We start from the raw sequence: 26,631 nt of genomic DNA, 5'->3' as shown, positions 1-26,631 counted from the left end.
GATGGTGATGACGGAGCCTTTAATGAAACAAATTCTGCCACGTTGGACAAACACAATGGAGCTCTCTGAACAGGGGACAAGAATGGTTTGTTCCTTCCCTCTACCCTTTGTGCTTTGTTAACAGAATGTCCCTGGCACGTCTGTGCTCCAGTGTGCTGCCAAAGCTCAGCCCTGCCCTTGCATGACACTGGGGACACTGTCAGCAGGCCAGCTGTATATCCTTGGTCTGCAGGCAGAGGACAGGGCTAAAACCCAGGATGTTTTCAGTTTTAAGGTTTAAAGTTGTCGCCTGTAGCCACCATCCTGCCTCCTCCCCGTGCACCACCTCCTGCCTCTATCTGGGGTGGAGACCAGTGCTCAGCAGCATGTCTTTATGTCCCCGGGTAAAGCCAATCTGCCCACTGATGCCAGGAGCCACATGGTCATCTTCATTCCCTTCAGCCCCCACCCCCAGCGGCTCATGTTTTCTGGAAGAACCCAGAGTCACACCAAGGTCAGCGATGACAAACTCGGCTCCATTCCTCACTTAGCTCTGCTATCAGGCAAGTAGACACAGCGTCATCTCTCGGTAGAAAACAAAATGGGAAATGGGATCTCCGAGCGACTCAGGGTCCGAGGAGTCGGGTTCAGACGTCTCTGCACCTTGGCCATTTGCATCCTTCTCGTCCTTGGGATGCCGATTCCTTTTAGAAAGCATGGCAAGTAACTTGTTACAGTGAAGCCCCTGAGCTGTCCACTTGTCCCGTGGCTGCTCAGCTCAGGGGTGAGGTAAGGTTTTCAGGGTGCCGCCACAGAAGGCTACTTCTGGGAGGGTCCTGTGGGTTTCCTCCCCATGTGCCAGACGACAGCCACCTTAATTGTCTGACACTAACGCTTTATTGTTTGTCCAGTTTTGGTTACCAGGGGAGTAAGAATAAAGAAGGAGCAATGGCCAGACATGGAGATGGTCACTCCTGGAAACACTGTCCCTGTCTGCACAGGAGGGCTGGACTGTCTGTTCTCCCAGCTCGGGACGTGTCACCCACAGGCCTTTTGCTCACTGTATCTATGCTCTCTGCCACTTTCTGGCCGTGTGGCCATCTACAAGCCACTTTACCTCTCTGGGCCCCTTTTCACATCAGATAAATCAATAGTAATACTGTCTCGTAGAATTGCTGCAAAGATGAAATGAGATGACAAAGTCTTAGCACATAGTAACTGCTCAGATATTGTTTTTGTTACCATTTTCCGTCCATCTATGCATGGTTTTTATTTTTAGTCAAGGACCAGGTCTCATTTCTTCTCTTTGTATTTTGAACGCAGGCTGAGTGAGTTCAATCTGCTTTCCACATGTTTCCAACTGTGTTTTGGGAACGGCTCTCACAGCACTTCTAGGGAACCAGACGTTTGGCACTGCCCCCTCGTCAGTCGCTCTTCTGTCTTCAGAATGGTGTGTTTCCAACACGGAACAGCCTCCAGCATGGCGGCTTTGTCTTGTTCCTTTGTGAAGCATCCCCATTGAGGTCCCCGTGGCCACCCATTACTTGACGTGCTCTCCAGAAGCCAGCAGGGGGAGAGCGCGGGCCGGGGTTTGCGACCGACAGGTGCGGCTGCTCTGAGTTCTGCGGGGGGTGCCTGCAGATGTCGCCGCTGGGAGGACAGAAACCATCCCGGGCCCGCAGATTCACCGCGACTTGGGCAAATAGAAGTGGGGGGAGACAGAAAGTGGTGTGTTATGGCTGCTGAGAGCTTTGCAGTCAGACATACCTGTGATGAGACTTCTTACCTCCAACAGGAGGCTTAATCTCCCCCAGGATGGTTTCTTTATAGGTAGAAATGGGGAGAACCCAGCTTGCCCTCGTGGGGATGTTGGAGAACTCGCTGCGGGGCTACTAGCAATCTTAGCCATGAAGGCACTTAGGAAATGCCAGGGATGATTACTCAGTGGACACAGGCAATTTCGGGGCCCCCCTATTGTTCTCTGGCTCCTTTCCCCTCCTTTCTGCTCTGCTTTCCCTCCCTGTCAGTCACTGTCTGTATCTGAGGCCTGGGACTGACACTTGCACTTAAAACAGAGTCTCCCCTGCCGCATGCCGGCAGGGTGGGGATAGCTAGAGAGGGCCAGTAGCTGAGGGGCTAGGAAGCCCTGCAAACCCTTTCCCACCTCCCCTGCACTCTTCAGAGGCAGTCTACAAACCTCAGATGGGCTCCGTCTGGGTGACTTGGAAGGCAAAATGAGCCACAAGCCCCGCACCAGACCTGCCAGGGACATGGGGTGTCGGCAGGAATTAGACCCTGGAAGAGTGTTCTTTCTGACTATGTGGACAGTGCTATGTGGACAGCTGGGCATTGGGACTGCAGTGAGCAGAGCTGCTCCAGGGGCCTGGGAGTCTGGGCGGGGAGGGGCCCAGGCTCCCCTCCACTGCTCATGCATGGGTTGAGGCTGCTGGTTTGCTTTGGGACACATCTGGACTCCTCCGTGTGCCCTGTCCTCCACGTCCAATAAGGCTGGCTCTGTGCTGCTCTTCCAGCTTGGTTTGGTGCTTCTTGTCCACAGGGCTATGTTTGGTTTGTTCCCATTTGAAACTGGGGTCTCTTAGTGGAGGAATAAGGGCCCTATGGGGTGAATGACTTGTCCTGATTTTAGCCCTGAAAGTCCTGAGTCCCAGGAAACCCCTCAGTGTCAGGGAGGGTTGGCCCCCTGGGTATAGTGCTCAGCAAAAGAGCTGGGAGGCTCGAGGGTGTGACCAGGGCCCCAGGGCACACAGTCCCATGGAAAAAGAAATAACCATGCTGTTTCCTCCCAGTAGCTTTCTGGGGCATTTCTCGCAACACCTGATGAGCCACGTCAAGCCAGTGTCTTCAGAGTTCTGCACTGAGAGGTGTCGATGGTGTACTCCTTGGACTGGCTTCTTGCCTTCACCCAGCCCCTGGGAGCAGAGCTCTGGAGCCCCGGCCCCGGCCTGGACAGGCTGCAGGCTGCTCGCGGACCTTTGCCTCTCACTGGTGCCATAGCCCCCTCTGCTGCCTGCAGGAGAACCCATTAAAAGCCAGGCCTCCTTCCATACCTTTGAAAAGTTCAAAGGAGCCCACATCCTAGGGCGTTCTGGCAGCAAAGGGTCCCTGGATCTGAGGGTATGGACAACTCCTGCACCCTGCTCTGTGCTGCTTGCCAGTGTCCTGTGTTCTAGGGAGGGGAGGTCAAACCCCCACCAAGACGGGCTCTGTTCTGGTGGTTGGGGTCAGGCAGTGCCTTCTGACCTTGAACTGCATCTTGAAGCAGGAACCCTCACAGTCATGAAACAGATGTCAAGCCCATCCCAGAGCAAGTGGGTGATAAAACCAGACTCGATGACGGTGAGCTGGCCAGCCCTGACAGTTCTGCACCATCTCACACCTGCACGGCCACCCAGGCCCCTGTGTCTGACTGGCAGTGGAACACTCGTAGGTTTTTCTGAGCCCAGGCACATATGTGTTCTGTGCTGGGAACAGGGCTGCAGGTGCTCAGGCACAGCTCTGGGGCATTGGCCAGACTTGGTTCTTCCCCAGCAGCCAAGTTGGTAATGTTTGTATATAAACATCTTAGACGCTGAGACTTCAGACCACTAGAGAGTTTCCCAGGAACATGAAACAGCTCTGTGCTGTCTATCCCAGTCAGTGGCACTTTCAAGGAGTTCTGGAAATTTTTGTTGGATGGATGAAGAACCTCCACTCACAGAACAGAAAACCAAAGTACCTGCTCTCATCACTAAAGGGATCTACAAACAGGATAGGGCTAGACGGGAAGGGAAACTCATTTTTAATACTTTCCTCCTCTTAACAACTGCCACTGTCGTCTACTACCCACTAAGCCAAGTGGCAGGTGAATAGGACGCACTTATGAAATTGCACCAATGTCACTGGAAAGCTGGCTGGCACCCCCGCCCCCCACCCCACCTCTCCAGTCCCTCCATCTGACCTCTTGGCCCCAGACTCTGCCTCAACCCTCAGGGTCAAATCACCTTAAGATGGCTCAGTGTGTCAGGGTCCAGAGCTCAGGCCCTCTGGGTTCCCCCCCTCCCATGTGTGACTGAGCCCTCCTGTAGCCAGGAGCAAGTGTGTGGCATCTGTGTGCACGTGATTCACTGCATCTCGGGCTGGAGTGTCTGCCTGCTACTTCATGTATCCAGCCTCTCGATCGTTTGGGCTGGAGGGGCCTCTACTCCCCCAGCACATGCTCATGTACACACACATGCGCACACATGTGCACACACGTGTACACACATACACAGGCATATGCAATACATGAACACATGCACAAATTGCACACACACACAAACATGCACACACACATGCACAAATATAGCTGACTGTTGAACAACACAGGTTTGAGCTGCATGGGTCCACTTATATGTGGATTTTTTTTCAGTAAACATAAAGCAGGCCCCTCATAGCCCTGGGTTTTGTATCTGCAGATTCAACCAACCATGGACTGGAAACAGTATTTGCGACCTATGGTCAGCAGTCTGTGGATGTGAGGGTCAACTGTGTGTGTTGTTCTACGATATTCTATTTAAGGGATTTTGATATTCTGAAACCCTCCAACCCGCAGATACTGAGGAATGACTGTAGTTAATTTTTATGGAAGTCAAAAGTTATACACAGATTTTTGACTGTGCAGGGGTTGTACCCCACATTGTCGAAGGGTCAACTGTACACCTGCAAACATATGCACAAACTCACACCACACACACTCACACACAAACACACACCCATCACCCCCAGCCCACTTGCCCCACACACCCTCCCAGCAGTCAAGGGTCTGGGCTGTGTGAAAAGAGGTCAACTTTTCATTGGTACTTAATCCCAACATGCTGTACAACAGTTATCCTGTAGGATTTTCAATGCGTTTCTGATAGAAATTGCTCTAAATTTTACTGATAACAGTAGTTTAATGTTATAAAAATATATTTCTTTTTAGGGTCTGCAGCTTCTGAAGCATGGTCGTCTGCTCCCAGAAGGCTCTCTGTTACCCGTTTTCTTTTCTGACCCCTCTCCTAGATCCTGCTCTGGCAAGTGCCACCCAGCCCCGCTGGGGCTATCAGTGTCATCGCTGAGTTGTCCTCACTGGGATGCGAATGCAGTTACTCAGAACTCAGGTGATCTGGCCACATGTTCGAGCGTAACCAGTCTTATACCATGGCTACCCTGCTGCCCACGCCCAGCGTCTCCTAGCAGTGTGGGGGGCGGGGGTCTGTGTGTGGCTGTTGTGCCCTCCTGACTAGCCTTTCCTCTTCCGGGAGGGGTGGTGGCTTTTGCTGTCACAACGTGATGAGAAGAGCTCTGAGAGGAGCCTGCCTCACTGGTTTTGCCCCCAGTTCTGTCACTTCTGAGCGCTCTGTTCCCCAGTTCCGGATGTGGGCATAGTCCAACCTGCCTGTCAGGGCTATTGTGACGAGGAAATAAGATATTTTGGTAAAACATCTGATGCTGGTTTAATCATCTGCAGTTGTGACCCACTAATGAAATTAATTTGGTGGGTTGTGACCAGCATTAAAAATAAATAAATAAAACAGAACAGATATTGGGTATGAAGTTTCTTTTGGGGCTAATGAAAATTCTTTTTTTTTTTTTTTTTTTTAATTAAATTTATTGGGGTGACAATTGTTAGTAAAATTACATAGATTTCAGGTGTACAATTCTGTATTACATCATCTATAAATCCCATTGTGTGTTCATCACCCAGAGTCAGTTCTCCTTCCATCACCATATATTCGATCCCCCTTACCCTCATCTCCCACGTCCCACCCCCGCCCCCCTTACCCTCTGGCAACCACTAAACTATTGTCTGTGTCTATGAGTTTCTGTTTCTCATTTGTTTGTCTTGTTCTTTTGTTGTTTTTGGTTTATATACCACATATCAGTGAAATCACATGGTTCTCTGCTTTTTCTGTCTGACTTGTTTCGCTCAGCATTACTCTCTCAAGATCCATCCATGTTGTCACAAATGTTCCTATATCATCTTTTCTTACTGCCGAATAGTATTCCATTGTGTATATATACCACAACTTCTTTATCCATTCATCTATCGAAGGACATTTTGGTTGTTTCCATGTCTTGGCCACGTAAACAAAGCTGCAATGAACATTGGAGCACATGTCTTTATCTCTAAATGTTTTCAGATTTTTGGGTAGATACCCAGGAGAGGGATTGCTGGGTCATATGGCAATTCTATTCGTAATTCTTTGAGGAACCTCCACACTGCCTTCCATAACGGCTGCACCAGTCTGCATTCCCACCAACAGTGTATGAGGGTTCCTTTTCTCCACAGCCTCTCCAACATTTGTTACTATTTGTCTTGTTGATGATAGCCATTCTGACTGGGGTGAGGTGATATCTCATTGTGGTTTTGATTTGCATTTCTCTGATGATTAGTGATGTTGAGCATTTTTCATATGTCTATTTGCCATTTGTATGTCCTCTTTGGAGAAATGTCTCTTCAAGTCCTCTGCCCATTTTTCAATTGGGTTGTTTGTTTTTTGTTGTTGAGTTGCATGAGTTCCTTGTATATTCTGGATACTAGCCCCTTATCAGAGGTACTGTTTGCAAAAATCTTCTCCCATTCAGTTGGTGGCCTCTTTATTTTGTCAATGGTTTCTTTTGCTGTGCAGAAGCTTTTAAGTTTCATATAGTCCCATTCGTTTATTTTAGCTTTTACTTCCATTGCCTTTGGAGTCAAGTTCATAAAATGCTCTTTGAACCCAAGGTCCATAAGTTTAGTACCTATGTTTTCTTCTATGCAGTTTATTGTGTCAGGTCTTATGCTTAAGTCTTTGATCCATTTTGAATTAACTTTGGTACATGGTGACAAATAGCAGTCCAGTTTCATTCTTTTGCACGTGGCTATCCAATTCTCCCAGCACCATTTATTGAAGAGGCTGTCTTTGCTCCATTGTATGTTTTTGCTTCTTTGTCAAAAATTATCTGTCCATATTTATGTGGTTTTATTTCTGGGTTCTCAATTCTATTCCATTGGTCTATGTGTCTGTTTTTCTGCCAATACCATGCTGTTTTGATTATTGTAGCCCTGTAGTACAAGCCAAAGTCAGGAAGTGTGATACCTCCATTATTGTTCTTTTTCCTTAAGATTGCTTTGGCTATTCGGGGTCTTTTGTGGTTCCAAACAAATCTGATGATTTTTCGTTCTATTTCTTTAAAATATGCCATTGGGATTTTGATGGGGATTGCATTGAATCTGTATATTGCTTTGGGTAATATGGCCATTTTAACTATGTTGATTCTTCCAATCCATGAGCACGGAATGTCTTTCCATTTCTTTGTGTCTTCTTCAATTTCTTTCAAAAATGTCTTATAGTTTTCAGCATATAGGTCTTTCACATCCTTGGTTAAGTTTATTCCTAGGTATTTTATTCTTTTTGCTGCAATTGCAAAAGGAATTGTTTTTTCTGAGATTTCATTGTTAGTATATAGGAAGGCAATGGACTTTTGTGCGTTGATTTTGTAGCCGGCAACTTTACTGTATTCGTTGATTGTTTCTAATAGCTTTTTGGTGGAGTCTTTAGGGTTTTCTATATATAGCATCATGTCATCTGCAAAGAGTGATAATTTAACTTCTTCATTCCCAATTTGGATGCCTTTTATTTCTTTCTCTTGCCTGATTGCTCTGGCAAGGACTTTAACACTATGTTGAAAAGCAGAGGTGATAGGGGACATCCCTGTCGTGTTCCTGAACGTAGAGCAAAGGGCTTCAGTTTTTCTCCATTAATTATGAGATTAGCAGAGGGCTTGTCATATATGGCCTTTATTATGTTAAGGTATTTTCCTTCTATACCCATTTTATTAAGTGTTTTAATCATAAATGGATGTTGTATCTTGTCAAATGCTTTTTCTGCATCAATTGATATAATCATATGATTTTTGTCCTTTATTTTGTTTATGTGATGTATCACATTGATGGATTTGCATATGTTGAACCATCCTTGTGCCCCAGGGATGAACCCCACTTGGTCGTGATGAATAATCTTTTTAATGCATTGTTGTATTCGATTTGCTAGAATTTTATTTAGGATTTTTGCATCGGTATTCATCAGAGATATTGGTCTGTAGTTTTCTTTTTTTGTGCTGTCCTTACCAGGTTTTGGTATCAGGGTAATGTTGGCCTCATAAAATGAGTTAGGGAGTACTGTCTCTTCTTCAATTTTTTGGAAGAGTTTGTGCAGGATTGGTATTAGATCCTCTTTGAAGGTTTGGTAGAATTCACTAGTGAAGCCATCTGGTCCCGGACTTTTGCTTTTGGGAAGGTTTTGGATGACTGATTCAATTTTGTTACTGGTGATTTGTCTGTTTAGATTTTCCGGTTCTTCATGGTTCAGCCTTGGAAGGCTATATGTTTCTAAGAACTTGTCCATTTCTTCTAGGTTGTTGAATTTGGTGGCATATAGTCCTTCATAGTATTCTTGGATGATCCTTTGTATTTCTGTGGTGTCCGTGATAACTTCCCTTTTACGTTTCTGATTTTGTTAATCAGTGTCTTCTCTCTTTTATCTTAGTAAGTCTAGCCAAGGGTTTGTCAATTTTGTTAATCTTTTCAAAGAACCAGCTCTTTGTCACATTAATTTTTCTATTGTCTTTTTGTTCTCTATTTCATTTAGTTCTGCTCTAATTTTTGTTATTTCCTTTCTTCTGCTGACCTTGGGTTTTACTTGTTCTTCTTTTTCTAGTTCTTTAAGGTGTAACATGAGGTTATTTATTTGGGAGTTTTCTTGTTTCTTGAGATAGGCCTGTAATAAGATAAATTTCCCTCTTAAAACTGCTTTCGCTGCATCCCAAAAATTTTGGTAGGATGTATTTTCATTGTCATTTGTTTCTATGTATCTTTCGATCTCTCCTCTAATTTCTTCTTTGACCCAGTCCTTCTTTAAAAGTATGTTGTTTAATCTCCATGTATTTGTGTTTTTCCGCTTTCTTTTTACAGTTGATATCAATTTCAAAGCCTTGTGATCAGAGAATATGCATGGTATGATTTCAATCTTCTTAAATTTGTTGAGACTGATTTTATGTCCCAATATATGGTCTATCCTTGAGAATGTTCCATGTACACTAGAAAAGAATGTATAGTCTGATGTTTTAGGATGAAGTGCTCTATAAATGTCAATTATGTCCATTTCATCTAATGTGTCATTTAGGGCTACTATTTCGTTATTTATTTTCTGTTTGGATGATCTATCCATAGCTGTCAATGATGTATTTAAGTCCCCTAGTATAATTGTGTTTTGGTCAATTTCTCCCTTTAGTTCTGTTAGTAGTTGCTTGGTGTATTTGGTGCTCCCTGATTGGGGGCATAAATATTGATGACTGTTATGTCTTCTTGTTGTACAGTCCCTTCACCATTATGAAATGTCCATCTTTGTCTCTTGTTATCTTTTTCACCTTGAAGTCTGTTTCATCTGATATCATTATGGCTACACCTGATTTTCTCTGGGTACCATTTGCTTGGAGTGTCAATTTCCACCCTTTCACTTTGAGTCTATGCTTGTCCTTGTAGCTGAGATGTGTCTCTTGGAGACAGCATATGGTTGGGTTTAGTTTTTGATCCAATCTGCTACTCTGTGCCTTTTTATTGGTGAGTTCAGTCCATTTACATTTAGGGTGATTATTGATATGTGAGGATTTCCTGTCATTCTATCTTTAGTTTTCTGGTAAGGCTGTGTCTCCATTGTTTCTTTGCCTTTTTGTTGTTGTCTATTATTTCTGTGTGGTGGTATTCTATGATGTTTCCCTCTGTTTCTTCTTTTATTTCAGTATATATTTCAATTCTGGATTTATTTTGAGTGGTTACCCTTAAGTTTATGTAAAAGAAAGTTTGATATTTAGAGTATTCCATTTTCTTCAGCACGCTTACTTTCTCCATTCCCATATTCGGTTCAGGCCTTTACTCTCCCCTTTTTGAGTTTTGGTTGCCACAAATTGTCCCTGTTGATGGTGGTCGAATAGCCTCCTTTAGTATTTCTTGTAGTGCAGGTCGTGTATTAGAAAATTCCCTCAGCTTCTGTATGTCTGGAAAGGTCTTTATTCCTCCTTCATATCTAAAGGATATCTTTGCTGGATATATTATTCTTGGCTCATGATTTCTCTCTTTCAATAGTTTGAATATTTGGTTCCACTCCTCCTGGCTTGTAGAGTTTCTGCTGAAAAATCTGATGATAATCTAATGGGCTTTCCTTTGTAAGTTACCGTCTTCTTTTCCCTGGCTGCCTTGAGGATTCTTTCTTTGTCGTTGATTTTAGACAGCTTCAATACAATGTGCCTTGGAGAAGGCCTGTTGGGATTGAGGTAACTAGGTGTTCTATTTGCTTCTTGGATTCGAGGGTCCAGTTCTGTCCACAAATTTGGGAAGTTCTCATCGACAATTTGTTTGAATATATTCTCTGTTCCTTCTCTCTTTCTTCTCCTTCTGGTATGCCCATTATTCTTATATTGCTCTTTCTGATGGAGTCAGAAAGTTCTTGTAAGTTCTTTCATTTCTTTTAAGTCTCAAGTCTCTTTCTTCTTCTATCTGTGTCATTTCCAGGTTTCTATCTTCGATGTCACTGATTCTTTCCTCCATCTGGTCAACTCTACTACCTAAGCTGGTTATTTCATTCTTAATTTCTTCTATTGAGTTCTTAATCTCCAGAAATTCTCTTTGGTTCTTTTTTAAAATTTCAATCTCTTTCGTAAAATGCTCATGCTGTTCTTTGATTGAGTTTCTGAGTTCATTTAACTGCCTATCTGTGTTTTCTTGTATCTCGTTGAGTTTTTTCAGAACTGCAATCTTGAATTCTCTGTCGTTTAAGTCACATATTTCTGTATCTTTAATTGCCTTCTCTGGAGATTTTTCACTTTCTTTCTGAGCTATCTTGTTGCCTTGGTTATTCATGGCGATTACTGGTTTACTATTTCTCTTCCTGGACATCTACAGGAGTGACTTCTGCAACAGGTTGATAGGAATAGGTCTTTCTTTTGTTTTCCAGTACTTGTTGGTAGAATGTTTTATTATTTCTCCAACTACAGTTTATTTTTCTTCTCCCACACAGTAGTGCTGTTTTCTCTGCACTATTCCTGCTTCTCACACAATGGGGGGATTCCCTGGGAGACGGGCTTCTCCTCTGTTAATAGTTCGTCTAGGTCACAGGGCGCAGTGTCCTGGTGGGTATGCGGAGAGCTTTGATGTTCCAAAGCTCTTCCAGCTCGAAAATTCTTAAAGTTCCAAAATTAGATTATGGTGATGGTTGCACAACTCTGAAAATATACTGAAAACTGTTGAGTCATACACTTGATATGGGTGAACTTTGTGGTATGTAAACCTCAATAAAGCTACATGTAAGGAAAGATTAGCAAGCCCTAAAAAATCCTTCAAGCTGTACATTTGAGATTTGTGAATTTTACTATGTTATGTTAGACCTCAGCTAAAAATGAAATATAAAAAATAGAATAGAAAATATCACAGTACCTCACAGGTAGTAAGAGCAAACTTTTTAAAATGAAACGTGTGTGTGTGTGTGTGTGTGTGTGTGTGTGTGCTGGGCTTCAATAAAAATGTCTTTCTTATTACGGGTAGTTGCCTAAAATGTTTATAGCCATTGGCCTACATTTACCCGGCCAGTAGGAATTTAACAATGGTCATTTACACCTTCCTTTTCTTCCTTTCCAGAAGTTCAGGTCACACCCATACTCAGCCATTGAGCTCAGAGTGCTGGCCCATTTCTGACACAGGAGAGCAGAAATTCCCACCAGCCATAGAGCCCCGCCTCCATGTATGTATATACACACATTCACGTGCAAGGGCCCGTGCGCATGCACACACACTTAAGTCAAGCTCTCTTTTCCAGTTAAATAAACATCTCACCCTCAAAAAGAAGAACAGATAGCTGGCTTGTCCCCAAACAAAATGTGCCTCTGGGCTTCTGGTTTCGGAGGTTTTGTAATGTTTACTTTTCAGTGTTCTCTTCTTGACTCCTTCCCTCCTTCATTTGGTTTTAAATACCACAGTTTAAATTAGCTGCCTGCCTTTGGGGACCCTGGGTGGGGGATTGTCTTGACTGACAGACGGGAGGCTCCCCAGCCCCTTCACCCTTTAGGATCTTTAGAAGTGAGAGCAGGTGAAGCTTGTATCCAGCAGTTGGAAACACAAATTGGCTGTGTGGTGAGTGGAGGGCAGGGTCTCAGGCACGGCCACCACAAGGACATGGGTGGACTGTTGCTCAATCGAGGTAAGTAGATTAAATCATCAAGTGCCTGGTGACCTTCTGAAGGTATCCAAGTCGCAAACAGCCTTGCTAGGACTGTTTCACAAGGGGTTTACAGGATGGCATTTCTGTTGCTTTTCGGTGATTCTGTTTCCCTTTGGCTGTTTGCTCACAGAGCACCTTTCACGACCTCAGAAGAAGAAAAAGCCAAGCTGTGGATGAGGGATGTCAGATGCCCCCAGTGAACTGTGGGAAATCAGGAGAGTGACTGCGGAGGTATTAGAATTTACTCTGGTTTTGTAAGTCCTGACTTCGAATTCCATTTCCTGTCAGAGCTCAGCATACTAATTTGTGTCCACATTACAACTGACTTGGAGTCACAGCCTGTGACTGTGACTAGCCACCCTGAGAAAGCCATGTCAACTCCTTCAGACCACCTGGGGCCCGCAAGCACCCAGAGCAAGGGTGGATATTTTTATTTATTATTTCACTTTTTTTATGTGTTGTTACCTTATTTTTACCATGTAGGTGGTCTATGGTAGATGGTAAAGGGTAGCTGTTACTGGTTAGCTCCCAGACCTCAGCATAGGCCAATGGCTATAAACATTTTAGGCAACGACACACAGTAAGAAACACATTTTTATTAAGAAAAGAGCTTCTAAGAATCAAAAGAGTTGCCAACAGTGCAAAGAGGGGCTTCAGGATGCCAGTTTAAGACACAAGGACACACACAAACATACACATATACCACATGCACATACCACACACGTACATACACGCACTACCACAACACTCACACATACACCATACACACACCACACACACACACATTATCTGTAAATACAGGAATGGACACTGGTTTCGAAGGGTGGTAGCTTGTAAAATTTAAGTGGCTTTTTTTTGTTTGTTTTTTAAAAGAGGGCGCAGCTCACAGTGGCCCATGTGGGGATCGAAAAGGCAACTTTGGTGTTATTAGCACCATGCTCTAACCAACTGAGCTAACCGGCCACCCCAAGTGGCCTTTTTAAAGAAAAAAATACAAAGGATCTTACTTTGTAAAATTTTCCAGAAACACGACACCGTTAATGCATGGCCTGAAGTCTGCATCCAGGCATGTGTGGTCCCCTGTGAGGTCTCCCACTTTTGAGGCTCCCTGAGAGCTGGTCCCTTGTCACCCACTTGCTCAGTTGTGCTTGGGTTTGATGGGATTGAAACACGGATAATGGTAATTGGTTGCTAGGATGGGACACTCGCCCCAGTGAATGGGCCCGCCCATCTTTACTGGCCTCCTCAAAGGCCAGGAAAAACATTTTTTTAGGAGCGACTCCAAATGCTTTGGTCTTGAAGTAGAGAGATGAGAAAAATGGCAATAATGGAGCGGGAGGAGCGGGAGGGAAAAGAAAAAGGAGGGACAGGGCCGCAGGTGGGGTGGGGGTGGCAGAGTGGCAGTGGCTGCAGACTATTTTCCTTAGGTGTGGGTGGAAGCTGAAAAGTCAGCAGTTTCAGGCTGAGCAGAAAATGCCTCTTCATAAGATTGTGTATGGGCTGGTGCTGGGCGGCTGCTTATTCATGAGAAGGAAATTGGCCAGCTTACTTCTGGGAGTCCCACTGGAATGAAAGCGCCTGGTTTGTGGTTACAGCCAACATCTCTGGGGTGCAATTGCATCCGCCTCTTTCCTGGAGTCTGGGAAGTAGCCTGGATCCTAGGCCACCTGCAGCCATGCTGCTCTGGCAGAGTGGTTAGGAATGGCCGTGGCAGCTAGATGTCTTTAGGGTCAGGGTCTTGTTGTCCTGCTCCTGTCCTCTTCTGTGTGTCCATCTTCTGTCCTCAGAGGTGCAGGATCTGTGCATGGGGAAGGGAGAGACTCAGGGGCCAGTCTAGGATCTTGGAGAGACCCTGGGAATGTTTCTGGTTACAGGGACAGGGCGTCTGAACACAATGTGTAGCCTGGATTGGGTCCTGGGTTAGGGAAATGGCTCTAAAGGACATAGTTAGACAATTGAAGAAGTCTGTATGGATTATAGAATAATAGTCACAGTTTTACATTTCCTGAATTTGAAAAGCATGCTGTTACTATGTAAAAGAATATCCTGTTCTTAGAAAAAATGCTGAAATATTTAGGGGTAAAGGAAATGATGCCTCTGCGACTTGCTTTCAAATGGTTCCGAAAATGATAATTATTATATACGTAAACATATATGTGTATATAGGTAGACAGAGAAAGCAAATGCAGCTAAATATGAACAGTTGGTGAACAGGGCATAAGGGATCCTTGGTACTACTCCTGAGCTGGTTCTCTGCAGTTTGAAATTATTTCAAAATAAAGTTACAAAATAAAAAAGCAGATGGTACGTTCTTGGGACCACATTTCTCGGGGTGTGTTTCCCAGCTGTCTGTGTTAGAATCCCTGGGGTGTTTAAGATACAGACGTGGGGTTTCGACCTATGGGAAGTCTTCTCTAGCAGGTTTGGGGTGAACCTGCGAGAGTCACCCGTCCTCCCAGACAGAGTCTCTCTATATTAAGGAATGGATTTTTCTTCATCTTTAAGAACAAATTCTGGTGCGTTTTAGATACTGTTTTGTAATTTGCTTCATTCACCAGATTAAAAATGCCTCTCAGAGCTCATGCCCATCAGTTCATGAGTGCTTCTGCATTCTTCCTGTGACTGTGTAGTGTTCCTTGGTACATGTGACTTATAGTTTTAGCTCACTGACTTCCTCTTACTGGTCATCTAGGTTGTTTCCAAACTTTTCCTATTATAATGTACATAAGAGTGTAATGCAGGTTAAACTCCTAAAAGTAGAATTGCTGAGTCAAAGGATATGAGCTTTGGTCGTTTTGATGGAGACTGTCTGATTTCCTTCCATCAAGGTACGAACTGACGTGGCCACCAACCACCTGTAAGTGCCTCTTTCATCACATACTTGTCATAGATTATCTTTTTTTTTTGACATTTGCAATTTTATAGGTAAAAAATGTTGCCCTGTTGAAATTTTAATTTGCATTCCTTTTATTGTAAGTGGATTTAAACATCTTTTCATGTTTAAATCTAATTTCATTTTATTTTTGAGGCACTCCTCCTCATCCCTTGCTCTTTTTCCTTTTTATTGAAAAGGAACTCTTTATATATTTAATGATGTGAGTTGCAAAATGTATTTTCCAGTTTGTCGTTTGTCTTAGCTTTACTTATGTTGGGTTTTTCCCTGAAGACTCTAAAACATTTGTATGTGGTTGAATGCATCAGTCATTTCTTTTACGGCTTCTATTTTTGCTTCATAGTTAGAAAGATATTCTTTATGCCAAGATTATCTCTAAAAAAATCATCTCATGGAGGCTTCTAATACTTTCATGGTTTTTATATTAAAAATTTAAATCCATGCTCCATTTATCCCGGTGTAAGATGGGAAGTGTGAATTCAACTTCATTTTTCTGCTGATGGTTTTCCAACATCATATTTTTGGCACTGATTTGAAGTGCTATCGTTCTCATTCAGTTTTCATTTACACTTGGGTTTATTTACGGACTTTTAATTCAGCCCCATTATATGCCTATTTTTCATCAGTACCACACTATTTCAGTTATTAATTATAATATGCCAATATTTGCCTGGACCAACCCATGATTGTTCTTCTTTTTCAGAAATGTCCTGATTGCTTTGCTTGCTTATTTTTATATATGATCTTTAGGATTAGCTTATTTAGTTAAACAGTCTTGTTATAGCTTATTTGGGTTGTTTATTATTTATATAGTAATTTGGGGGAGAAATGACGTTTACAATGTTTCCCAATCCAAGAATATGATAGGCCTTTGTTCCTCCCCCACAATATTTTTTATGTGTCTACAGTACCATTTAAATTTTTATATAGATTTTTATTTATTTCTTATTGAGTTTATTTCTAAGTAGTTTTTCTTTTTTCTATTGTAAATTTCTCTTTTCTTTAATACATCTTCTAACTAGTGATTAGCATATGTTGAAGGATATTGAGTTAATTATTTCTGTATAGTAATTTAAAATTCAGTTTCTTCACTGAATTTTCTTGTTTGAGAATAAGAAACACTGAGTGGGAGTTGTAATTATTAGAAATTAGTTTTTTCCTTTTAATATTTATTCATGGGATAAATTTTTTATCACTGGTCAAGTTTTTTGCGCAAGTGGCTAATGTTGAGAACTTTATTTTGACAGAAGTCGTGAACTAACCTGTCATGGACATGACTCCAGGTGTGCTGGTGTGTTAGGAGTTTTATGCTATCTATGTTGATGCCAGTGTTTTGTGTCAAATCAGCAAACATGAACTGTTTGTCCTTTGAATTCTATGGTTCACTTCTCTTCACTAGTTGAATTATCAAACAACACATGGGCCTATTCGCCATAATCCATTCATTACTTCTAATGACAATCTGTTTCTTCCTGTTTAAAGAGTTATTGCTTTTGGTATGGTCTGAAATTTCTTTTGGCGACAATTTTTATACACTTCTGTTTCTATTGTCACTTTTGTTTCATATTCCATTAATTTGTGTATGGATTTTCTCTTAGTTTTTTAATAGATAATTTCAAAGATGAGAAAAGAAAAACCTTTTCATATATGTCCCAATTAGACATGTATAGTTATATTCTAAAACGTCTTTCAATTGCTGTTATAATGGCATATTTAAGCTTTAATAAGCTTTTAATAAACATTTTGTTTCATTTGTTCTACTTTCTCTTCCTTGCATTTGAAAATACATTTTAGACTCCTTAAAACATTGTCACTCATGTAGCAGGGCTGGAATGGTGCATGACCCTGATAGTAGCTGGGGACTCATTCAGTCTGGATTTCGTGGTTTGTGGTCACCTTCGTGTGTCATCAGCTGCTGCTCGTGTCCTGGTGGGTGCTGGCTCCCAGGAGTATCTTCCTGCCAATCATGCAGGTACAGGAGCCAGCTCTGTGATTATCTGCTCTGATATAGAGTAGAAAGGGCAGCGGTCTTAACTGATTGCAGTTAGGAGAGCTCATCTTTGCAAATATTTGATAACAGACAACCACATGAAGCCCAGAGCCAGCCATAGACCTCGGGCGGTGGCCCAGGCAAATGGCTGAGGCTTGTCAGCCTTGCATCTGCACAGGCCTGGGGACATTCTTGTTTCTTGTAGAGAATCAAAGGTCCCTAGGTGACTTTTGATCACAAAGTCCATCTCAACTAGGTACTTGGAATGTCTAGGTTTGCGTAATAATGAAAGCTTCTATCTTGGTTCAAAGTTGGGCTTATCAGCGGGTTTGATCCAAGTACAGATTTGATTTTTGGTAATTTCCAGTGGATTCTTTTTTCTTTTTCAGGTAGAAAATCATATTGTCTGATGTAATGGTAATTTTGTACCTCCTTTACTGCCCTTTTAGCTCTAATTTCTTTCTCTTGTCTAATTGCTTTGGCTAGTATGCAGGTTAACATGGCAGGCCTGAACTGCTGTCCTTGGAAAGGTCTGCTACAAGCTTGGCCCTTGGCTGGCATCTGGGACTGGATCTGAGGAGTGTCCCACCATGCCAACACTGATAAGAGTGGCTCCCTGTGCCTGAGCTATTTTTACAGGCAATACAGTTTATGCTAAACACCTGCTTTCCTTCTGGGCATCTGGAATCTGGATACTTGCCAAGCAGAGACAGTTTACATGATCAGCCCCCAGTAAAAAACTTGGACACTGAACGTGTAATGAGCTTCCCTGGTTGGCAGTGTTTTACTTGGGGGACTTCATCCCATGGATCTCCTCTGGGAGGGGACCCTTCGATCTGGGGCCTGGTCTCCTTTGGACTTTGCCCCAGGCACCTTTTCCCTTTGATGACTATGCTTGTGCCCTTTTGCCATAATAAGTCACAGCCATGAGTAAAACTGTACACTGAGTCCTGGGTGTCCTAGTAAACACCTGAACCTGACGGTGGTCTGGGAGAACCCAACACAGTTAGACATTCCATTTGCGGTGGAGTCACATTTTAATGGTGAGAGTTGCCCCTCTCCCATCCATGGTAAGATCAGCTCTTAGCACGCAAACCAGCACACTCAAAAGGTCCTATTCCTGTCTTCAGCTGAAGCCTTGTCTCAGAGCCTGGCTGCCTGTTAAAAATGCAGAGCTTGTCCCCCACTCCTGACTGAGGAGGCCTGGGACATGGAGGACTGGGATGCCACATAATAGCCAGCACCCCAGCAATCCTGGAGTGGTGTTCACACAGCCCATGCATCTGCCTTCTCGTCTCTTGGAGGTTTGTTCTAAGAGGTTTCTCTTCTGTTTGTCTCAACTTCTCTCCTGTACCCCACACTTAGCCCAGTGCTTTGGGGGTATGTGGGGAGCAAGGACAATTCCCTGTACCGTCCACTCACAATTGTTCCTCTTCACGGAAAACCTGCTTTCCTTATCCTCCTTTTGTGGCAGATGTCTTCTGGACCCAGTTCAACACTCAAAAGGCCAAGAGGTGGTCTTGGTTCCCTAATGGGAACCACCCATCATCTGCTGCAACTCCAGCTACTACTTTCTTCCCTCTAAGAGGCACCTGACTGGAACTGCCCCATTGTGTACTGGTGGTTGTTGCTGCTGAGGTCCTGCCCTGAGACCCCATCTATGCCTGCTAAAAGCTTCAGTTTAATTCAGGGATCATGATCACCCATGGAGAGTTCTTTATAAGATCTAAGCCACAGGCAGTGATGATCGATCTGAAGGTATTGGGACTTGGTGGGGAAGATGGTCAATATCAAGGGCAACCTGAGGAAACTGGCACAATGATCTGAATACAAAGTAATGAGACATTGGCAAGAGTAAAGGCTAATTGGGACCTTGGCTGAAGAGGACACATTTGCTAACAGTGAGAACCGAGTCAGGACCTTTTCAACCATGAAGTCAGTATCTCATTTTCAAAGCCAACAGATTCTTTCATGTTCCTCTTCTCATTCCCAATTCACTCTGCACACCACAACCAGAATATGCCTCCCCCAAAGGCCACCTTCATCAAATGACTTTCCTACTCAATAGCTGATGAGTGGCTGGAAGTATAATTGCTGGGTTAAAATATGCCTATTTATAATTTTGATAGATATTACCAAGTTGCTCTCCAAAGGTTGTGCTAATTTATACTCTCACCTGCAGCTTCTGAAAGAACAGCTGCACCCTTGGCTACAAAACTGGGAGGAGAGGTCTTTCTACCTACCTATGTTCTCACATAGCAGTAAGGAGCAATGAAGGAGCAATGAGATGGGATTCAAGACATTCTGGGAGAGCCAGTTTGGTGTAGAACAAAAATAAGAAGAGTTTTGGGGACCTAAAGACTTTGATTTTAATATCAGTCCTGCCATCCACTAACAGGGTGAATCATCTGGGACAATTTATTTAATCTCCTTGAGTAGGGATAATACTGCTCCCCTTTGTAGTGTTTCTGTGAAGGTTTAATTGAGATAATATATGTGTCATGTGTTTGCCAAATCCTGTTTCCCTTTATTCTTCCTAGCCTGCATTGCCCAGCCTCCCTTGCAGCTAGGTGGGACCACGTGACTGGATTCTAGCCAACTGGATGTGGGCAGAGGGGATGAACATCATCTACAGGCCATTTCTGTTCCTCTGGAGTAATGGGGTCATGTGTTGAGATGTTAGAGGGCCATGGGCCCTTAGAAGCACCCTGTACCTCTACATGGAGAAGCTCCGCCATGTGTCTAGTCCACATCAGATTATCCTAGATCAAAAAGCAGATGTTGCTATTATAAGCCATCGAGATTTTAGGGTCTGTGGTCTGTACAGTCTGGCCAAGTCAGCCCTCACAAAAATGAGAGCTTAGTTAGCTCTCCAGCTGCCCTGCAAGCACACATGCCCTTTCCAGGGTCAAGGCTGAGTCTGAGGCTTATGTAGTGACCTTGAGAAGATCCTTTCTGGGGCCTGAGCATCTTCATCTATTAAATGGGAGTACAGAGTTCACTGAACCCATGTCCTTGCCATACTCAACGGTTTAGACACAGTCCAGAGCAGTGCATATGTGCAAATCCTTGGTCCCCCCAGGTCAAATGCCATTGACTCTCACCAGTAAGGCAGCAGAGCATGGGGCCAGGGCCAGGTGCCCTACCTAAATTTTTTTGTTGATTGCTGTATGAACTTGGGCAGTCTACTCAATCCATGTGCCTCAGTTTTCCTTTTTATTTTTTTTATAGTTTTCCTTATATAGAACTTGTACATATGTTGTTAGACTTACACCTAAGTATTTCATTTTTTTTTGGAGTGCTCATGTAAATGGTACTGTGGTTTTAGTTTCAAATTCCACTTATTCCCTGCGATCAACTTTTGTATGTGAACCTTATATTTTTCAACCTTGCTGTAATCGCTTATCAGTTGAAGGAATTTTTGTTATTATTGATTTTTTCAGCTTTTTCTACACAGACAATCATGTCATCTGTGAAAAAAGACAGTTTTATTTCTTCCTTCTCAATCTTATACAATTTATTTCCTTTTCTTTTCCTACTGCATTAGCTAGTACTTCCAGTACAATACTGAAAAGGAATGGTGAGAGAAGATGCATTATGTTTTACATGGAGACAGTAATGGGACCTACCCAATGGGACTCTTTGGAGGCTTAAGGAATTAATGCATGTAAAGTGTTTACATGAGACCTGGAACTTAGGAAGTGCTAGGGAAATGTGTGTTAAAGAAATGAATTACCTAGACAACCCCTAGACTTGTTAAGTGAAATTTCCACCATGAAACATTTCGGGCAGGTGCTCACGTCAGCTGAGTGAGCTGGGGACACAGGACACGGGAGTTAGATCCAATAAGCTATCATTGACAGAGTTGCTTTTCCTGACCAACAGGTTTATTGCCTGATCTAAACATTGCAAGGCCAAGAAATAACAAAGGCTCATTGTGAAAACTCTCTATTGTTTCTAATTTAATTACAGCTGAAGCCAGAGCCCCTTTCTTCATTTATTGTGGTTACACCAGCCTACTCACTTTACCTTCAAGCCACCACCCCTTCCTTAGGAAGGGTGACCCCAAAGCTGCTTGGAAGGCAATGTCTGTATGCATTTACACATGAGCTCTGGGGCCACATGGAGGACGAACTGCAGGAACCCATGCTGAGGCTGGGAAGGGGCAGCCCTCAGAACTGCTCTTAACCTCCTACCAGGTCGTAGTGACAGTGGTGGAGAGACTAATGGCTGAGCTGTGCAGAGTATGGTCCTTCTCTGTCATGTCAGAGGATGAGAGGGCGTCCCCAGACCTTTCCATAGGTGATCTTGGCACTAAGTGCTACCAGCGTGTTCCCAGGGTTGTGTGGCAACTCAGCTCTCCTAAGTAACTCCATCTTGGATGGAGAGAGAGGTGCCTCAGCCTGGCTCCGTTGCTGATCTGGTCTATTGACTTTCTTTCTGACCTTGGAACAGTCATTCAACCTCCCTGGGTTTTTCCTACCTATCTCTAAAATAGCCATTTGTGAAGTCACGAGGTCCCTGGGCAGTTAGAAGCCCACAATGTCCACCAGTGGCTCATACTTGTGCTGCTGACAAAGCAGTCAGTCTCTCTCCCTCCCCCCCTTGCTCCCTTGATAGGAAGGGGCTGAGCTCTTCTTTGGAGCACAATCACGAGATTTAGAAAGTGATTGAAAAGTCTTACTTGAGAGAAAGTCTCCAGAAAGGACTTGCCAATAACGTGGTGGCATCTTCAGGCCTTCATTGGGCTCTACCTTCAATCAGCATTACTACTGGCAGTCACCAGACAGGGACAGGTGCCACCCCTGATGCTGGGGGGCTGACAGGGCTAATAAATTAAGATTCTTGGGTATAGAACCATACAAGATCCAGCAACATGTCTTTACAAGAGTGCCGTCTGCGATCTGGTACCCTGAAGACAGCAGTGGTTTTCTGTGGTTTCACAGGAGCCTGACCAGGAATAAATTGCTGTGGCCTCTTCATCGGAAAGACCCTGCCTGAGACCCTTACTGCCTGCTGGCAGGGCCGGCCATCTGGGACAAAGCTACTTCCTGAAGCTCTGGGAATGGAACTAAATGAACCAGGCAGAAGAGAGGACACAGTCGGTGCTTGATGATGCTGCTGTGGCAGGCGGGAGGGGAAGGCTATTTCTCCGTGGTGCAGTGTGTCACCCTCTGTGAAGTGACCTCCTGCTGCGTGCTGCTCCTCTCTGCAGCAGAGACTAATGTCCATTGCGAGGCCACCCTCCACCTTGGCCTGGAGAGGGAAGCAGGGTTGCAGCCTAAAGTCCGAGACTTGCTGCTCACTCAGGCCTGCAGCCCACCTGGGAAGCTCAGCTGTCCAGGGGCTGCAGAGTGCCGTTCCCTGTGTGGTTAGCACTCTGCACGTCCTCAGTGGGTGGCCAGCTGAGGGTCTGTGTCTATCCTGTGTAGCATTTAACACATGGTTGTGCTCAGTAACGGGGAGGGTTTGTTGTCTGACTCTAGGACCCCCGGCCTTGTTCCTGAAAACAGTCAGGGCAGAGCCACTCAGGGCTCGGACAGGGTGGGGTGGATGTGCCCTCTCCTATCTTGTCACTGGGCGTGGTGACCTCACTGTTCCCCAGTCCGTCCAGGTAAAGGGGAAGAAAGTAGGCACTTCCCTCCACCACAATTGCCGACAAAGCCTTTTCCTAGGTTATGTCTTTGACTTAGGGATTCAGATCTAGGCTTGGGACTCAGTTAAGAGTCTGACCACACTCAACACTGCAGGGGGAAAGGGGATCCAGGCTCAGGGTGGATGAACTGAGGACCTCAGGGAGGTTTAGCCAAAAGGTAGAAAGGGGGAGGTGAGGTGGGGGAGGAGGTGGACAGACCCTAAAGGGCTCCTTGCCTAGTGCTGAAACAGGGAGGGGACACACCCACTGCCAGCCCACTCACCCAGCTGGTTCCCCTTTGGCACATGGCCACTACCCACCCACTATGCTGAACTGTGGAGGGGAACCAATTTGCTCTTTGTGGTTTGCCCATCATGGCTGCAAAGTAAGAGAGGACTGAGTGTCTTTGTGGGCTGGTCCGTGGGACCGAGCTGACTTGGGAATGGGACTCTAGCTCTGCATGGAAGCTGACTGACACAGGCTCAAATAGCAAACAATAGCTCCCCAGTAAAAGCCTCCGGGTTTGTGGTTGCATCATAGAAAAAACACATGGCTTGGAGCCAGACTGGCAGGACTGAAATCTCAATTCCATCACTGAGCGTTTGTGTTGTCTTGAGAGAGTCTTCTCCAATTGTTAGAGTCCCCACTGGTGGGAGAAAAAGAATATTCCTTCACTCAAGTTGGTGACTGTTACAGATGCTGAGCTCAGGGCGGCAAGAAGTGCACGGTGGCTTTTATGGTGGAGGGCAGATCCTGTTGTCTTTGTGTCTCCTCTCAGCAAGAAATGAAGTCTCCCAGGAGAGACATGTTCGTGGCAGAAGGCACTCAAATATGCGTGTGCCAAATGGGGAAAGTGGAGTGTAAGTGGAAACTGCCTTGCAAAGCGAAGCGTGACTTAATGTTATCACTCGGGGAGGTGACGGAGCCCCATACAGTCCAGATGACTGCACTCACGAAGTCTCCAAGTTTTCAGCTGAGCCTCCAATGTGCAGTGTGCCGGGCATGACTTCACCCATAGGGTTTGTAGTCCCCACAGCATGCTGTTGGCTGTTTACAGGCCCCTGAGCGCTGATGGTGGAAGGGGGACTGGGCCAGGGCTGCATTCGCTACCTCATTTCTGGGTGAGAAGGGGCAGGGTTTCCTGCCTCTGGGATAATTGTGTGATTGCAGCGTTTTTGGTCTGTTGGGCTGCCTGAGCTGACACAGGGTCAGCCCAGCAGCAGTCTTGGTGGCTGGGGAGGAAGAACAGAGGAAGGGAAGGGCTGAGAACTCCAGTCTTTGATTTCAGACCCCCTCCCCACCTGCAGGATGCAGGCAGGCACAGGACATGTCCCTCCTGCCACCAGTCCTCTGTCTCCCAAGAGGCCCTCCACGCAGCTGGTCCTCTCTCTAAGGCTGCTGCCTCCTTTGGTCCTCACACTGTAGGACAGACACCCGTCTAGCCCACATCAGCCTGGTGGGTTCTGAATATCCAGATCTAAAGACACAATAAACTGAGGACGTGTGTTTTTTGGTCACGAGACCAGGAACAAACGTTTTCTCTCCACTCTGTCATGCTTTTCTCAAAGCACAGGAAGCCTGATGTGTGCCAGGGAGAAGCGTCGAGTGCCTAAGGCAGTTCCTGTGGGCACAGTCCTGGGTGGAAACAGAGTTCCACACACAACCTTTGTGAAAGGGTGACGGCCATGCTGGCGGGGCCACCTGCCCTGGAGACGCCGTGGAAGTTCCTCTGGGCAAGGCCAAGGCCCTGCTTCTGGAAAAGTGGTCTTCACTCTGTGTGGGGCCACCTCGGCCACCTGGCCCTGGTCAGCACCAGGAAGTTCTCTCCTCCCAGCCTCCGTAGATGCACTGATGCCTGGCTGAAGCCCAGTCCCCTGAAATGCACCGGCTGAGACACACACCATTTGAAGCAGCATACTATTTTGTCACCACCAACTTTGTGCCAGGGGCTCACCACATGCTGCCCTCTGATCCTGACGGTGGCTCTGTCAGGGAGACACTGCCGGGCTCCCTTCCCAGTGTGTAAGCTGAAGGTTACACAGGCAAACAGACTTGCTGAAGGTCACATGGCCGCTGGGACTGGTCCCCACCACAGGGCCCTGACGGGCGGGAGCCTGGGTGTGACAGCACAGTGGATGCGCACATGAGTGGGACAGTGCCAGTGGGAGGGGCTCGTGCCAGAACTGCACTCAGAACCAGGCCCCTTTCTGTCCTTTCTGCTTTTAGAATCTGTACCCTGGGCCAGCAGCCCTCCCTGCACAACCAGTCAGCGCAGTGGGGAGCGTTTCTGCTGTTTCCGCTGATAAAGTGGAAGTAGTAAAAATAACAGGACTCGGAGAAGTATGGAGCATTAACGCCCACAAAATAGTTACTGCTTTAGAAAGTCTATTAATTGAAGGACGTTCTATGTAATGAAAGTAAGATTCATGAAAGCCGAGGAGACCCACAAGGTGTGTATAATTTCAGAAGTGAACGTGGGAGACAAACAGTCACTGAGTTCAGCTTACCTGCGCCTCCCATTGAGGAAGAAAACACTGGACTCACAGATCTCAGCTCGGTAAGGCTTCGATGAGTGAGTGGCAAGTCTCTCAGCCAATGAGCTTTCAGATTGGAAGCATTACATCATGGAGGCAAGTGCTCATTGGTTGTGTGGCCTCTGAGACCCAACCCTTATCCTCTGGCTTGTGTAGAAGCTGGGTCTGGTTGGGGAGAGAAGGTGCACTCAGCATGAGGCTTCATCCAGCTTCTCACAATCGTCTGTTTTCCAAGGCCCGTGTGTGGGTTTTCCTACCCAGATGGAGCATGATGGGTCTGTCCCCACTATGAGGACCGCTGGGAATGCCTGCCTGCTCACGGACACTGCAGCTCATGCATTCTGCAAGTGGGTCTCCCTAGGTCCCTGCTGTGGGATTTGTGGTGTCAGCACACGACACACAGGTGCCACTGGATCAGGAAAGGATTTCAGCAGGTCGCTCCAGTGCTCAGGAGCTGGAACTAGGTGTATGTTTACCTCTGAAAAGCAGCTGGGATCCAGACTCCTACAGTCTGCAGGCTCCTGCTGGGGGGCGCTGTGGCGGCACCTCTCCCTGGGTCTACCACACAGGAAAGCACCGGGACTCTGCATGTAGATGGAAGGCGTTGCCTCAAGGGGTTTCAACCGAGGGGGCTCTTAATTCCTGCTCCAGGAATGCGTTCCCAGCTGGGGTATGTCATCTGTTTTTGGACAAGTTCTTAGAACTGGGAAGAAGGGTGAGGTGTGCTTGGCTAGTCTATTCTTTTCACATGTTTGAAGTCATGGCAGTAAACCGTGCAGAGGGGAAGAAATTCAAGGCCACAGAATGACTTTCTTTTCCTCTTGCATTGTGATATGTGAGTTTACTGGGTTTTAAGTCAGAAAAGCTGTTGTCAAGTCCCAGCTCCAGATTACCTGATAAATGACTAGCTCCAGGCCTCTTAGGGCTTTGGCTCTCTTACATGTAACACACTGTTGATAAAAACACACATCTTACACGGCTGATATGAGCTCCAGTCCACGCTCCAGTGCTAAAGGAGGGATGTGGTGCCAGGAGCAAACAGGAGCCGACCTGCAGACACGGAGTGTGTTCTGCTGGTTTTCATCCCCCTGACTGATACACAAGGTGGTGGTCAGAGCACTGGGAGGGTGGGGCTCCGTGCTCGCAGCTGCCCACATGTAACTGTGAAGCAGTGTGGCACCAACCCTCAGGAGAACTGCGGTTCAATCAGAGTGGAGTTGTTTTAGTGAGGGCAGGCCCGATGCTGTAACAAACGCCTTCAATGTCCAGTGGCTTAACGAAATAAAAGCTATTTCTATCTTTCTCCATAGTCCAATGTATGTACATCT

At 45.3% G+C, this 26,631-nt stretch overlaps 1 long non-coding RNA gene across 4 annotated transcripts; it reads left to right on the top strand.

The window, feature by feature from the left end:
• Window positions 1–290: 290 nt before the first annotated feature.
• LOC109459886 (uncharacterized) lies at window positions 291–26,605 on the top strand. Of its 4 annotated transcripts, XR_012490672.1 has the most exons (5): window positions 554–1,583; window positions 2,790–3,114; window positions 4,940–5,117; window positions 12,382–12,482; window positions 18,609–26,605. It is a non-coding gene; the product is annotated as an uncharacterized LOC109459886 (long non-coding RNA). The 4 variants fall into 4 exon arrangements; XR_002139452.2 differs by lacking the exons at window positions 554–1,583; window positions 2,790–3,114 and adding an exon at window positions 291–542 and having other exon boundaries at window positions 22,081–26,605; XR_012490670.1 differs by lacking the exons at window positions 554–1,583; window positions 2,790–3,114 and adding an exon at window positions 291–542.
• Window positions 26,606–26,631: the final 26 nt, after the last annotated feature.

This window comes from Rhinolophus sinicus, linkage group LG12 (genome assembly GCF_036562045.2).
Source record: "Rhinolophus sinicus isolate RSC01 linkage group LG12, ASM3656204v1, whole genome shotgun sequence".
NCBI classification, from domain to species: domain Eukaryota; kingdom Metazoa; phylum Chordata; class Mammalia; order Chiroptera; family Rhinolophidae; genus Rhinolophus; species Rhinolophus sinicus.
Note: the sequence above shows the minus strand (reverse complement) of the source record. Positions and strands in the feature narration are given on the sequence as shown.